We start from the raw sequence: 9,954 nt of genomic DNA on the forward strand, positions 1-9,954 counted from the left end.
ATGATTAGTGATGTTGAGTATTTTTTTCATATACATGTTGGCCATTTGTATGTCTTCTTTTGAGAAATGTCTACTCAAATCCTTTGCTCATTTGTTTTCTTACTGAGTTATTTGAGTTCCTTATATATTTTGGATATTAACCTCTTATTAGATGTATAGTTTGCAAATATTGTCTCCCATTCTGTAGATTGTTTCTTCACTCTGCTGGTTGTTTCCTTGGCTGTGCAGAAGCTTTTTAGTTTGGTGTAATCTCATGTGTCTGTTCTTGCTGTTGTTGCCTATGCTTTGGAGTTATATCCAAAAAATCATTGCCCAGACCAATGTCATGGAGCTCCTCCTGTATGTTTTCTTCAGTAGTTTTACTGTTTCAGGTCTTATATTTAAGTCTTTAATCCATTTTGAGTTGATTTTTGCATATGGTTTGAGATTCTTCTCTTTGTAGATAAGCAGTTGCCCTAACACTATTTACTAAAGAGACTGCCCTTTCCCCATTGTTTGATCTTTATCAAAAATCAATTAATCATAAATGTGTAGATTTGTTTCCAGGCTCATTGGTCTATGTGTCTGTTTTTATGCCAATACCATGCTGTTTTGATTACTATAGCTTTGTAGTATATTTTGAAGTCAGGCTTCCAGCCTTGCTCTTTTAGTTCAAGATTACTTTGGCTATTTGGGGTCTTTTGTCGTTCTACACAAATTTTAGAAATTTTTTTCTATTTCTGTGAAAAATGTCATTGGAATTTTTGTAGGGATCGCATTGAATCTATGGATCATTTTGGACATTTTAACAATATTAATTCTTCCAATCCATGAACACAAGATAACTTTACATTTATTGGTGTCTTCAATTTCTTTCATTATTTTATAGTTTTTGGTGTGCAAGTGTTTTATCTCCTTGGTTAAATTGATTCCTAGAGGCTGGGCGCGGTGGCTCAAGCCTGTAATCCCAGCACTTTGGGAGGCCGAGATGGGTGGATCACAAGGTCAGGAGATCGAGACCATCCTGGCTAACATGGTGAAACCCCGTCTCTACTAAAAATACAAAAAACTAGCCGGGCGAGGTGGCGGGCGCCTGTAGTCCCAGCTACTCGGGAGGCTGAGGCAGGAGAATGGCATAAAAACCCAGGAGGCGGAGCTTGCAGTGAGCTGAGATCTGGCCACTGCACTCCAGCCTGGGTGACAGAGCGAGACTCCGTCTCAAAAAAAAAAAAAAAAAAATTGATTCCTAAATATTTTTTGTACCCATCGTAAATGAGATTTTTTTTTTATATCTCTTTTTTTGGATAGTTTATTGTTAGTGTATTAAAATACTACTGATTTTCGTATGTTGCTTTTATATCCTGCAACTTTACTGAATTTAGTTATTAGTTCTAACAGTTATTTTGGTGGAATCGTTAGGGTTTTCTATATAAGAAATTTGGATTTTATCTTTTCAAAATGTATACCTGGTCCTGTCATAGTCTTACTTAAAGTATTTCCATAGCATCCCCTTGCACTTGGGATGAAAATTAAAATCCTTAATATGACCTGCCAGACACTCTTGCACAGCTTTCTCCCTTCTGTTCCCTGTTCAGCCCCTGTTATCATCTACCCTCCCTCCTGCCACAGGACATTTGCACATGCTTTACTTCTGGAACATCTTCCTCATCCCTCATCCTTAACCTGGTTACCTCTTTCTTCCAATGTTGACTTCACAGTCCATATTTTGCTCACCAGTGTATCCTTGGCCTAGTCTAGAACCTACTATTTAAAAAGTGCTTAATACATTTTTGCAAAACAATTGAATGAATGAGGCAGGAGGCATTCAGAGAGGGAAGTCAGCTGGTAAGGATTATGTTTTTGTGGGTCTCTTTTGACCAAACACTTGGTTTTAAACTCTTCATGGAATAAAACTATACAGCTGTTTTATCTTCTCCTTTCAGGTTCTCAGATCTTTAGCACTAAAGGGGTGTTTGTTTGACTTAGACAAGTGATAATGATGGGAAATCAAACAAGTTCTCCAAAGTAACCCTGAGAAGGTTGCCAGAACTTTCTGCACCAGTCTCTCATCCTTGAAAAGGGGGTGATAATGTCTAAATCTGGCTCGTGAGCAACACACCTGCTGGTACTTAGCACATTCCTACAGGAGCTCCTACCTCTCTTCAATTCCAGCAACCTATAAGATGTTGATTCTACCCTCTAAGAATTTTCAGCACATTGGCTCAAAACAAAAGATCTAAATGCAAAGATCCAGTCACAAGTCACCATTCCCTCAACAGGCTCTCTCTTACTCTTCCTCCAGCCAGGAGATGTCTGCTGGCATCCAGCTAGAGGGGAAGACAACAAAAAGAAAATGTCACAGCTGAAGTTTTTACTGCTACACCCCAGAGTCCGAGCCCTATGTCCCTGAGTGAGTAGAAGGGGAGCTCTGTCTGCACTGTCACCTGACTTTGGGCTTTTTTCTACCTTTGAGTGACTAATTCTATTCTCAAGTATTCTCTAACATGATATGAAACTTGCGGTGTAACCCACATCCTTCTCATATGCCAGAAGGCCTACACTCACATCCTCCCCGTTGACCACCACCCCTTTCCTCTATTTTTGGTGGTAAAATGAATCAAACTGGCTCACACAAAAGGCTTGAGAGAGCGAGAGATTACACACTTGATGTCATATATCCAAAATTCAGCCACTTCTTGCCACCTGCTGTCTACCTCCCTGGTCTGAACTGTCTTCATCTCTCACCTGGTTTATTGCAATATCCCCAGCTGATCTTCCTGCTTTCACCTTTATGCCCTCCATCTTTCTCTAGGTACAAGTTGCCGGTAAAATATAGAACACTCAGTTAAATTTGCATTTTAGATAAACAATGAATACTTTTTAGTATAAATATGTCACAAATATTGCACAGGCTATACTTATACTAAAAGAAGTATGCATTTATCTGAAATTCAAATTTAACTCAACACCATGTAGCTTTATTTGCTGGCTCTGGCAACCCTATTCTTCAGCAACCAGAGTTATTCTTTTTAAACACAAATTAGGTCGGGCACAGTGGCTCACGCCTGTAATCCCGACACTTTGGGAGGCCAAGGTGGTTGCATCACCTGAGGTCAGAGGTTCGAGACCAGCCTGGCCAACATGGTGAAACTTCATCTCTACTAAAAACACAAAAATTAGCCAGGTGTGGTAGTGGGCGCCTGTAATCCCAGCTACTTGAGAGGTTGAGGCAGGAGAATTGCTTGAACCCAGGAGGCAGAGATTGCAGTGAGCCGAGATTGCACCACTGCACTCCAGCCTGGGCGATACAGCAAAATTCAGTCTCACTAAATAAATAAATAAACAAAATGAAATAAAATACAAATTAGCTCATATCATTCCTCTGCTCAAAATCTGCCAATAGCTTCCCATCTTTGCTCAAAGTGCTGATAAAGCCAAAGTCCTTCCAGAGATCTGCCTTCCTCAGTGCCTCTAGGCTCTCATCTCCTACTACGCTCCCCCTGGTACACTCAATCCAGCCACCCTGGCTTCCTGTCACTCCTGGCACTGTTCCCAGAGAACCACATTACTAGCTCCTTCTCCTTCTGCAGGTCTTGCTCAGACAATATTACTTTCTCAGGAAGGCCTTCCCTGAAAGCTTTTTAAAAACTGCAGCTACCCTATCTTCTATCCCCTCTCCCTGCTTTTACTCCATAACATGTGTGCCACCTTCTAGCATAACACATTATGCATACGGATTGGTTTGCTGTCTGTCTCTCCACTAAAAAGTATGCAAAGTACGGTCCATGAGGGCAGGTACTATGTTTTGTTCAAGCTGAATCTCCAGCATCAGACCCTTCTTGGCACATGGCAGATGCTCAATAGATATTTGTTGAGGCCAGGCGCAGTGGCTCATGCCTGTAATCCCAGAACTTTGGGAAGCCAAGGCAGGTGGATCATAAAGTCAGGAGTTCAAGACCAGCCTGGCTAACATAGTGAAACACCATCTCTACTAAAAATACAAAAATTAGCTGGGTGTGGTGGCGCATGCCTGTAGTCCCAGCTACTTGGGAGGCTGAGGCAGGAGAATCACTTGAACCTGGGAGGCGGAGGTTGCAGTGAGCTGAAACCACACCATTGCACTCCAGCCTGGGTAGCAGAGTGAGACTCCATCTCAAATATATATATATATATTTATATTCATTGAAATATTTTTTGAACCAATGATGAAACCCAGGACAGGAAGGAAAGCCAGGGAAGTTCAGAAACAAGAGCCGGTTTTGCTTTTGTTTTTCTTCCTTGGCAGCCTTGCTCTAATCTTTCTCCACTTACTCTTCTTGCTCAAGGCCCCATTTGGCCACCATCCCAGGCCTCACTAGGGCTTTTCAGGGGTGCTTTCAAAGACAGTAGTAATCTGATGGGCTCAGCTCCATCTCTTTTCCATCTCTTCTTCCTCCATTTTTCTTCTTCCTCCCTCTCTCCCCATCTCTTTTTCTACTGGTGTTTTAAGTTTTTTAAATAAAAGGGTAATATTTCTAAAAATATAACTTTAGTTTCTCAATAGGCCAAGACTGAAAGAGGGGTAATTTGGGAGGACTCTGACAGCCAAGAACAAATGCCACTAAACATCTCCTGTCTGTCCCTTCCCAGGCTTATGTTCCCTGCAGAGAATCACCAGTTCAATAGCATGTATTAGTCAGGAGAAGAGAGGATAGGCTTTGCTTTGGTAGCAGACAGCCCTCAAATCTGTCACATAAAACAGAACTTTATTCTTGCTCATGCCACATTTCCAAAATGAATTGGGAAGGGCTCTGCAATTCAGTGTCTCAGAGATCCAGCCTAATGGAGGCTTTTCTGAAGTGCGTTTGCATCATCTGGTCACCACTTCAGAGCAGGAAAAGAGAAAGATGAAAGGACACACACTGGTTCTTAAAGGCATCAGGCCAGAAATGAAGGCTGTCACTTTCACTCACAGTTCATTGACCAGAATCAGTCACATGGCTCCACACAGTTTCCAGAGGCCTAGGAGAGGTGGAGGGCATATAGTTATTTTGTAAAAACTTAATGTCTATTCCCAGGCACAATTTTGGGGAAGGAGTGAGGAGACATATCTTCCCCAAAGGCGAGGGGTCTGTTCAGAGATAGATGATTATCTACTCACCCGTTCCACCTCCCAGAGCTTGCAGAACTCAAATGAGGCCTGGCTTACACAAGATGAAGAGATCAAATATAAGCCAGCTCCAAGCACCTGACCAGGCCAAACGGCAGGATGATTTCCTGGGAAAGGCAGGCATCAATTTTGCCTCCCTCTCCACTCCCTGATCCCAGACCTGCTAGAAGCATTGAGGACCTGTAGCCAGACCATTAAGAACCCTCTGAGATATCAGTAACACTCAATGACATCACCAAGAATAATTTCTTCCTTCTTTGAGATTATTTCCCTAGGATAAATTCCCAGATGTGGAATAACTGGCTCAAAGTATAACAATATTTGTATGGCTTTTAAATCAAGTTGACCAAGTGCTTTCCGAGATTTGCATGGTGAATAAGCACTGTCTATCATATCTGTCCCTTGCATTGTCACCAAGATTAAGAGTGATTATTTTAGATTTTGCCATTCTGATGAGCAAAAATCATATGTTTTCTTTGTTTTAATTTGTATTTATGTGATTACAGCAGGCTGTAATCTTTTGCCACATTTGTTTATAACAATGTTTCCACTTGTGTAATTTGTGAGCACTGATGCTGGCTTACTTACTCAAGCCTTAATTTCATTTTGTTTTGTTTTGTTTCTTTTTTTTGAGATGGAGTCTCGCTCTGTCACCCAGGCTGGAGCGCAGTGGCGCAATCTTGGCTCACTGCAAGTTCCACCTCCCGGGGTCACGCCATTCTCCTGCCTCAGCCTCCCGAGTAGCTGGGACTACAGGTACCTGCCACCATGCCCGGCTAATTGTTTTGCATTTTTTAGTAGAGACGGGGTTTTACCATGTTAGCCAGGATGGTCTCGATCTCTTGACCTCGTGATCCGCCCGTCTCGGCCTCCCAAAGTGCTGGGATTACAGGTGTGAGCCACAGCGCCTGGCAGCCTTAATTTCTTAAACCAATTTTTATAAATTCTTTATGTAGCAAAGATGTTAGTTTTCTGTCTGTGGTAACAGCAGCCTTTTGTCTCCACCTCACCACCCTCATTCTGGTCTCTTTGCTTTTTCATTTTGGTTATTTTATTTCCATCGTTTTCGTTGTAGTGAAGAAGTTTTAAATTTGTATTTACTCAAATTCGTCAGTCTTTTCTTTTGTGGTTTCTTCCTTTTTTCTTTTGTTTTCCTTTCTTTTTGGTTTTCACTTCAGAGTTTACAAATATATTTCCTGTCCTGAAATTTGATTAATATTTGCTTCTATTTTCTTCCCTTTGTCTTCTATAATTTGTTTTTTTGACATTTAAATCTGCAATCCAAATGAAACTTAGTTTAGAATTATGGCATTTATTTTTCCAAAAAGTAGGAAGTGTAAGACTTCCTGCAATTCCTTAAGCCAAATAAATAAACAAATAAAAGTAAAGTTTGTCCAAAAGTATCTTGGGGCATGTGAGGACTGGGGTGGGCCTGAAATAGAATTTTTGTTTAGTTCTCTTGAACCCTTAGTGTTTCTAAAGAATAGACAGGGTTGGAAATGGCCCATCTGAATAATCTCTTTTCCATCAGGTCCTCTTCAGAGGACACAGAATGAAGTCCACCTGCTAAAATCTTTATTTTATTTTTGAAACGGGATCTGGTGCTGTTATCCAGGCTGGAGTGCAATGGCGCAATCTCAGCTCACTGCAACCTCCGCCTCCTGGGTTTAAGGAATTCTTGTACCTCAACTTCCCAAGTAGCTGGGAGTACAGACGTGCATCACCATGCCTGGCTAATTTTTTAATTTTTAGTAGAGACAGGGTTTTGCCATGTTGCCCAGGCTGGTCTCGAACTCCTGACCTCAGGTGATCCACCAGCCTAGGCCTCCCAAAGTGATGGGATTATAGTCATGAGCCACCACACTGGCCCTTCTTTTTTTGTTGTTGTTTTTGTTTTGGTTTGGTTTGGTTTGGTTTTTTGTTTTTTTGAGTGTGACATCTACAGGGTTGATAGTTGTTGGAGGGGATGGGGGGTGGTTAGGGCAGGTGCCTTTGTTTCCGGATTCATGAGGTTTTCTTTTTCTTGAGCTGTCTATAACAGTGAATGGCAGTTTATGTTACAGACCAATACTGTGATTGGCATCGTCAGGTACATTCAGTTTTCTGCATTGAGAAGGTTATGTAGCTGCAGTCCACAGGAAACCCTTTTAAAATGAAGACTGAGTAGGGGATGGACCCAAGAGGTGTATAGGGGCCAGGTAGTTCATTACAAAGAACAAACACTCACTTTGTATTTTTTTTGTCTGTTTGGTTTTTTTTGTTTGTTTATTTTTGGTTTTTTTGTTTTTTTGTTTTTTGAGACAGAGTCTCGCACTGTCACCCAGGCTAGAGGGCAATGGCGTGGTCTCGGCTCACTGCAAACTCCACCTCCCAGGTTAAAACTATTCTCTTGCCTCAGCCTCCCAAGTATCTGGAATTATAGGCACGCGCCACCATGTCCAGCTAATTTTTGTATTTTTAGTAGAGACGGGGTTTCACTATGCTGGCCATGCTGGTCTCGAACTCTTGACCTCGTGATCTACCTGCCTCAGCCTCTCAAAGTTCTGGGATTACAGGTGTGAGCTACTGTACCTGGCCTGTCTGTTTAAGTGAAGGTGGAGAGATGGCTTACTGCTAATATATAGAGAATGCTAATACATATTTTTAGTCACTCAATACAAATTTTACTCTAAAAGTAGTCATGAGATATGGGGAGTCGTGGTGGCACAAGCCTATAGTCCCAGTTACTTGGGAGGCTGAGGTGGGAGAAAAAGGAAAATGAATTAAATGTAAAATGATGTTCAGGCATTATATTGATTTTATTAGATGTAATAATGGAATTTTGGTTGTTTTTTTGTTATTCTTATCTGTAGAGATATATACTGAAAAATGTATGAATAAAATAAAACTAAGTGATCTTAGAATTTGGTTTGCTCATCAGGAAGCTTTTTGCACTTTGACTTTTTAGTACATTGCATTAAAATATTGCTTATCTTGATTACTGAGTATTTTGGGAACCCCCTTAAGTTTTGCATCTGAGGCAAGTGCTGTTCTCAACTCACCCTAGTCCTGGCCTTTGGGAGATAGAACGTCAACAAGCAGTCAAGAGGTAGACAATGCAATTTCAGAACGGTATGAATGCCATAAAGGCAAAGTGTGGTAGAGAATCATGAGGGAGTGAGAAGAGAGACTGGGAGAAGGTGTGGGCATGACTGTATGTGTCTGTGCATGTTGTTAGGTGGTGTGCAGTGGGAAGTCAGGGGCAAGCACTCCACAGAGAGGATGGAGTTGGAGAAGTGGGGGAGTGGGAGGAATTAAGGATATGTTTTCTGGATAGAAAAGATGGGACTTGCTAATGGATTAGAAAAAGAAGGAGAGCCAAAAGGGAAGAGACTGAATGTGTCTATAGTAATGGCAAACAGTACATTTATCAAGGTGACGAACAGTGAGGAGAAACAGGATTCAAGGGAAACCAAGTTTGACTTTGAATGATATTAAGCTTCAGCTACTTATTGAGGACACAAGTAGAGTTGTCACCAAGGCATTCCTGAAGGCAAATGTGGAGCTCTGGTAGAAGGAGTTGAGCAAGAGATACAAATTTGGATGAGGTCACTTATGGAGACAATATAGACAGACAAATGGAGAGGCCACAGAGCTGAGCTTCGAGGCTAATCAATACTTATAGGTCAGGTAAGAAGGAGAAACCAGCAAATGAGGCTGAGGTGTAGCCATCATTGAGGTAGGAGGAATATCAGAAGGATCCTAGAAGAACTGTATGAAATGCTGCTGATAAGTGAGGTAAGCTGAAAAAAGAGAAGTAACCATTAGATACGGTAGCAGGCAGGTTCTTGGTGACTGAGACATGGTCAGTGCTATGATTGGAACGTGTCCACCAAAGGCCAGGAGTTGGAAACTTGATCCCCAGTAGAGCAGTGTTGAGAGGTGGAATTTTTAAGAGGTGATAAAGGTATGAGAACAAAGTTCTCATGAATGAATGAATGAATGTCATTATCCCAGGAGTGGGCTTGTTATAAAAGCAGGTTTTGCTCTCTCTTGCCTCTCTCTTGTTCTTGTTCTTGTTCTCACCCTCTCTTTCACCCTCTACCTTCCACCATGGGATGTGCAGCAAGAAGGCCCAGATGCAGGCCCCTGAACCCTGGACTTCCCAGCCTCCAGAACTGTAAAAATAAATATGTCTTCTTTATAAATTACCCTGTTCAGGTATTCTGCTATAGCAACACAAAACAAACTAAGACAGGCAGTGCAATGAGCAGGGGGATGGAAGCCATTGGAATGGATTAGCAAATGAATGTGAGAGGCGAAGAAATGAAAACAGTGAATTTCATAATGCATTTGAGAAATTCTTTGAGGATGTAGAATAAAGAGATGGCTGAGAAGAATCCACACCCCTCACGTCCACTATCTGTGTACAGTATTTTTAATTGAGTCCAGCTGTGGTTCAGGAAGCTGTGAAAATTGTGAAAATTGAGCTCATGAGCACAGGTTACTTTGTTGAAGACTACAAAGAAGGAAGTAATTTGTCTTACATTTTTCATTTTTTAAAAATGTATTATCTTTTAACCAGCTAAACAATGGCAGAGGAGAGCATTAGCTAAAAATGTTAAGTCTAAATTAGGGGTTGAGTTTTTTTGTTTGTTGGCTTTTTTATAATTTTTTTTTTTTTAGATGGAGTCTCGCTATGTTGCCCAGGCTGGAGTGCAGTGGTGCCATCTCGGTTCACTGCAAACTCTGCCTTCCGAGTTCACGCCATTATCCTGCCTCAGCCTCCCGAGTAGCTGGGACCACAGGCACCTGCCACCATGCCCGGCTAATTTTTTGTATTTTTA

The sequence above is a fragment of the Papio anubis genome, chromosome 2 (genome assembly GCF_008728515.1).
Source record: "Papio anubis isolate 15944 chromosome 2, Panubis1.0, whole genome shotgun sequence".
NCBI lineage: Eukaryota > Metazoa > Chordata > Mammalia > Primates > Cercopithecidae > Papio > Papio anubis.